Here is a 6,990-nt window from a genome sequence, read left to right on the forward strand (position 1 = left end):
TCCAGCCTGGATGACAGAGTAAGACTCTGTCTCAAAAAAAAAAAAGTGTAGAAAACAAAAAGTAGAGTTACAAACCCTTGTCCAAATAATACTAGCTTTGGGGGGGGGCATGGTGGCTCATGCCTGTAATCCCAGCACTTTTTTTGAGAGGCCAAGGCAGGCAGATCACCTGTTTGCGACCAGGCTGGCCAACATGGTGAAACCCTGTCTCTACTAAAAACACAAAAATTAGCTGGGCATGGTGGCGCACACCTGTAATCCCAGCTACTTGGGAGGCTGGGGCATGAGAATTGCTTGACTCCTCCAGGAGATGAAGGTTGCAGTGGACTGACATCATGCCACTGTACTCCAGTCTGGACAACAGAGCAAGAATCTATCTCAAAAATAATAATAATACTAGCTTTGGTAGTGGCCTATGTATTTACCTTCATAGAGATCTTTATTTCTTCAAATGGCTTTAGTTACTGGCAAGAGTCCTTTAATTTCACCCTGCAGAGGTGACCTAGTCTTAACAAACTCAATCAGCTTTTGTTTATCTGGGAATTAATTTCCCCCTCATTTTGAAAGATAATTGATATGGTTTGGCTGTGTCCCCACCCAAATCTCATCTTGAATTATAGTTCCCATAATCCCCATGTGTCATGAGAGGCACCTGGTGGGAGGTATTTGACTCACGGGAGCAGTTTCCCCCATGCTGTTCCTGTGATAGTGAGTAAGTTCTCACAATATCTGATGGTTTTATAAGGGGCTTTCCACTTTGCTTGGTTCCCATTTTTCTCCTGCTGCCATGTGAAGAAGGACATGTTTGTTTCCCCTTATGCATTGATTATAAGTTTCCTGAGGCCTCCCCAGCCACACTGAACTGTGAGTCAATTAAACTTCTTTCCTTTATAAATTACCCAGTCGTGGGTATGTCCTTATAGCAGAGTGAGAACGAGCTAATACAATAGTTTTGCTGAATATAGGATTCTTGGTTGATACTGTTTTTTGTTTGTTTGTTTGTTTTTCCTTTTAGCATTTTGAATATATTGGCTCATTGCCTTCTGGCATCCCAAGTTTCTGATGAAAAATCTGCTGATGATCTAGGGGTCCCTTGTATGTGATGAGTCAATTCCCTCATCCTACTTTCAGGATTATCTGTCATTGTCTTTCAGGCATTTGATTATTATGTGCCTCAGGGTGGGTCTCTTTCAGTTCATTGTGCTTGGAATTCATTGAGCTTCTTGGATATTTACATTCATATCTTTCCTCAAGTTTATAATGTTTGCAGCCATTATTTCTTCATGTATTCTCTGTGTCTCTTTCTCTCTCTCTCTCTCCTTTCCTCTGGAACTCCCATAATGCATAATGCTTGTGTTGGGCAGCTTGATGATGTCTCACAGCTCCCTTAGGCTCTGTTCACTATTCTTCAGACTTTTTCTTTCTGTTCCTCAGACTTGATAATTTCCGTTGTCTTATTGATAGAGGCAGGAGACAGAGAAATCCTAGGCAGATGGGCAGTTCCCCAGTGAAACCCCACATTCAAGCCAAAGAGAGTTTAAAGCCTGAAGGCCAAGCTACAAGTCAAATTCACAGACTGGATTGAGAAGTGTCTTCCTGTTTGGTGTGCTTTCCTTTGATTGATCCCCACCCTTCACCTATTTTACATATACCTACCCTTCCCTAATTGTTTTTATACTGTGCCCACCTTTCACTGGTGCCTTGGTTTTAACCTTTCTTGCATACTCACAAACCAGGAGGCACGCACTCCCTTATCCTGTTCCTATAAAAATACCAGACTCAGCCACACTGAGAGAGACAACCTGACTTCAGGAGAGACAATCCAACCTTCCCACCCTCTCTCCACTGACAGCTGTTTCTTCACTCAATAAAATTATCTGTCTTTACCACCCTTTAATAGTCAGCGTGACCTCATTCTTCTTGGAAGCAGGACAAGAGCTTGGGACTCACTGAATGTGGGTGGCCAGAAAGGCTGTTAACACTGGCCCTCTGCCCTCGACGGTGGAGGGCAGCTTCCCCACATGACAGAAGCAGTGGCGGGGACAAGCTTGTCCCGAAGCCACGCCAGTTCTGGAGCCCTGGGCCAAGGAGGGGCAAGAATCTGACTGAGCTGTTAACATGCTGACGTCCATCAGGCCGTGGACAGCAGAACTAAAAGAGCTAATTAGCACACTAACACCCCTTCTGGGGATTTAGGGTCGTGGGGCACCCCTGCTTGGGCACTGTTGCATTCCCCTTAGGGCAACACACCTGGTCTGGCCGTGGGGCCTGCACAGAGCTTGCTCCTGTGTTGGCACTTGGAGCGACAAGTCAAACCCTGCACTCGCTTGCCCATGTGCTCCCTCCTACCAGGGGCTGAGCACAGCTGACCGAGTAGATGGGTGCCCCTGCTGCAAGCCCAGCAAAGGGGTCAAGAAAAATCCTGTGTCATTATCTTCAAGTTTCCTGATTCTTTCTTCTGCTTGCTCAAATCTGTCTTTAAATTTATTTAGTGAATTTTTTATTTCAGTAATTGTACTTTCAGCTTTCAAAATTTCTTTTTGTTTTCTTTTTAGGTTGCTTGTCTCTTTATTGATATTTCTATTTTGTTCATATGCTATTTACATTATTTTTTAACTTTCTCCACATGTTCCTTTGTTCTTTTTTGAGAATCTTTAAGACAGTTGTTTGAAAGCCTTTCTCTAGTACATTTGCCACCAGATCTTTTTCAGAGACAGTTTCTGTTGATTTTTTTCCTTTGGGTCATACTTTCCTGTTTCTTTGTATGCTTTGATTTTTTGTTGTTGTTGAAAACATAGACATTTGAATCTAATAATATGGTAACTGTGGAAATCAGATTAATCCCCTTCCCCAGGGCTTGCTATTTTGTGGTTTGGGTTTGCGTGGTTTTGATTTTTAATTGTTGTACACTGTCTCTGTACCAAGGATCACCCTCAGGTATAAACTTAAGTCTTCTGAGGTCTTTTCTGAGTCTGTGCCTCTCTTTGGACATGCAAGGTCAGTTTCATATTTTCCCCCCAAATACAGTTGCTCTTGAATATCCTAGTCTCATTGTCTGGCTCCCCAAAGGGGAAAAGGAGAACAATGAAAAGGAGAAAAAGAGGGCAGAGGCCCTTTAAATTTCCAGGAAGTCACTTCAGCTGGGGGAGGAGAGGCTTGTAGTCATGGGGAGAGGTGTAATGGGTCAGACTGACAAACAATGGCTGCCACCTCTTTACCTGCACCTCTTTGATCAGAGCAGGAGTCAGCAATCAGTGCACAGATCCCTGGCATTTGGAGAACAGGGTTCTTTTTTTCCACTCTGCTTACCACAAGCTATGTGCAAACTTCTCCAGGAACAGGTGCACCATTGCTTGCCATGGGACTGGAGTTGAAGGATAGGTAGCTGGTATTGTGCTAAGAGCTGAAATTGATTAAATTAACTGTAGTTTACCTGTTGAAGCTTTTGCCTGGAAGTTGCAAACCTTTAATAGACTTCAGAGTTCCACCATAGTTATTTCAGATTGATTCTGTCTGAGTTATTGTTGTCTAGGTGGGAGACAGATTTCTGGTGTTTCCTACTCCACTATCTTCCCGGAATTCTTTCCTATCACTTGTGTATTTATTTATTTATTTATTTATTTATTTATTTATTTATTTATTGAGAGATGGAGTCTCGCTCTGTCACCCGGGCTGGAGTCTTGCTCTGTTGCCTGGGCTGGAGTGCAGTGGCACAATCTTGGCTCACTGCAACTTCTGCCTCCCAGGTTCAAGCCATTCTCTTGCCTCAGCCTCCTAAGCAGCTAGGATTACAGACATGCACCACCATGCCCACTTAATTCTTGTATTTTTAGTAGTGATGGGGTTTCACCATGTTGGCCAGGCTGGTCGCGAACACCTGACCTCAGGTGATCTACCCACTTCGGCATCCCAAAGTTGAGGAATTACAGGTGAAAGCCACTGCATCTGGCTTCATTTGTGTTTTTATTGCCATAAATTTTACTTCTGCATGTTGTAAATGACATCGTATACTCTTATTATTTTGCTTTAAACAATTGTCTTTTAAACGTAAAGAAAAATACTTTCATTTATCTGCATATTTATTATGTTTGATGTTCCTTATTCCTTTATAGAGATCTGAGTTTCCATCTGCTATAATTTTCCTTCAGGCTGAGTTTTCTTTGGTATATCTTCTGCTCTTAGTCTGCTCATGACACATTCTACTTTTCAAAATTTTGAAAACATTCTGAAAATATCTTCGTATTTTCTCCTTTTTTCTGATCAGTCAAGCTAGAGGTTTTATTGATATGCTCAACAAACCAGCTTTTGGGTTTGTAGATTTTTTTTCACTATTTCTTGTTCTCTATTTCTTGAATTCCCTTTCTCATGCCTATTCTAGATTTGCCTTTTCTAGTTTAAGGTACAAGCTGAAGTCGTCCGTTAGTGACTATTCTTTTCTAATATAGCTATGTAGTGTTTTAAAGTTTCCTTTGCTAAAGTGAAGTACTAAGTACTACCTTAGTGCCTCTCAGAAATTCTAGTATGCTGTGCTTTCATTTTTAAGTTAAAAATACTTCTAATTTCCCTTTTGATTTGTGCTTTGACCCATGGGTAATGTAGACAGGTTTATTTAGTTTCCAAACATTTGAAGGATTTTCCGGATATCTTTGTTATTGATTTCTAATTTATTACAGTGTGGTCAACAAACATTCTTTAAATTACTTGAATCCTTTTAAATTTATTGAGATTTATGGTCCAGAAGATGGTTCAATGTTTTAAATGTCCATGTGCACCTGAAAATAATGCTTTTTTTCTGCTGTTGTTGGTTTTAATGCTCTAAGTTTTTCAAATCTGTACTATCCTTACTGATTTTCTGTCTACTTGTTTTATCAATCATTGAGAGATGTTGAAATCTCCAGCTATAATTGTGAAACGTTTTTGTATATTGCTCCTTGCAATTCTATTAGTTTTTGCTTTATGTATTTTGAGGCCGTTATTAGATGCATAACATCAGGATTGTTATGTCCTTTGACGAATTGACTCATTTATTATTATTAAATGACATTCTTTTTCCCTGGTGTATTAGTCCATTTTGCATTGCTATAAAGGAATACCTGGGACTGGGTGATTTATAAAGAAAAGAGGTTTATTTTGACTCACAGTTCTGCAGACTGTACAAGAAGCATAGTGCTGGCATCTGCTTCTAGTGAGGGTCTCAGGAAGCTTACAATCATGGCAGAAGGGAAAGGGGGAGTAGGCGTGTCACATGAAAGAGGGAACAACAGTGATGTGGAAAATTCCAGACTCTTTAACAACCAGATCTTGTGTGAACCTATTACTTCAGGGATCCCTCCCATTCATGAGGGATCTGCCCCTATGACAAAAACAACTCCCACTAGGCCCATCTCCAAAATTGGGAATCGTATTTCAACATGTGATTTGGAGGGGACAAACATCCAAACTATATCACCTGGTAATATCATTTGCTTTGAATCTACTTGGATTGATATTAACGTAGCCACTCCATTTTCCTTTGACTGGTGTTTTGGTACATCTTCCCGTCTTTTGACTTTTTTTTTTTTTTTTTTTTTTTTTGGCAGGGTCTCTCTCTGTCACCCAGTCACCCAGGCTGGAGTGCTGTGACATGAACATGGTTCACTGCAGCCTTGACCTACTGGGCTCCAGTGAGCCTCCCTCCTCAGCCTCCCAAGAAGCTGGGACTACAGGCATGGGCCACCACACAATTTTTGCGTGTTTTTTGTAGAGAAGAGGGTTTGTCAAGTTGCCCAAGCTGGTCTTGAACTCCTGGACATAAGCAGTCCACCCACCTTGGCCTCCCAAAGCATCCATCCTTGCCTGTTCATGTCTTTGTATTTAAAGTTTTTTTTTTTTTGGAGGATGTGTATGTGTATAAAGTTGGTCTGACTTTCTAATCCAATTTGATAATGTCTGCCATTTAATTGGAATATCTATATCATTTGCATTTATTGTGATTATTGATATGGTTGAGTTTAATAGACCACTTGCTGTTTTCTTTCTGTCTCATCTGTCCTTTTTTGCCTTGTTATGGATTATTTTTCATGATTCTATTTTACTTCTGTTGTTGGCTTATTAGCTATAAATTTTGTATCAGTTTGTGTGTGTGTGTGTTTTAGGGGTTGATTTGGGGTTTATAGTATACATTTTTAACTTACCACAGTCTATTTTTTGTTTGTTTTTTGAGACAGAGTCTTGCTCTGTCACCCAGGCTGGAGTGCATGGCGCAATCTTGGCTCACTGAAAACTTCACCTCCCAGGTTCAAGCGATCTTCTCACCTCAGCCTCCTGAGTAGCTAGGATTGTAGGTGTGCGCCACCATGCCTGGCTAATTTTTGTATTTTTACTAGAGATGGGGTTTCACCAGGTTGGCCAGGCTGGTCTTGAACTCCTGACCTCAGGTGATCCTCCTGCCTTGGCCTCTGGAAGTGCTAGATTACAGGGATGAGCCACTGCACCTGGCCCAGTCTACTTTCAAGGGAAATTATGCACTTGACATATAGTGTGGAACTATACAATTACACTTCCATTTCTGTCTCCTACCCTCTGTACTATTATTCTTATATATTTTAATATGCATTAAATTTTTTCTTTTAACACAGTATTTTTTTCTTTTAAATAGTACATTATCTTTTAATTAAAAATTCTTTATATTTACCCACGTTTTATCATTTCTAGTGCTTTTTTTAAGATACAAATTTCTATTTGGAATAATTTGGCTTCTACCTAAGAAATTTCTTTAATATTTATTATAGTTCAGGTTTGCTGATAAGGAATTCTTTTAGGATTTATGCATCTAAAAAGTCTTTATTTTCCCTACATGTTAAAATTATCTTTTGGCTGGGTATAGAATTCTGCATTTATAGTTTGTGTGTGTGTGTGTGTGTGTGTGTGTGTTGATACATTAGAGAGGTTACTGTTTCTTTTGTGTTATTCTCCAAGAAGTTTGCTGTCATTTTAAGTTTTCTTTCTCTG

This window comes from Macaca nemestrina, chromosome 10, assembly GCF_043159975.1.
Source record: "Macaca nemestrina isolate mMacNem1 chromosome 10, mMacNem.hap1, whole genome shotgun sequence".
Classification (NCBI taxonomy): domain Eukaryota; kingdom Metazoa; phylum Chordata; class Mammalia; order Primates; family Cercopithecidae; genus Macaca; species Macaca nemestrina.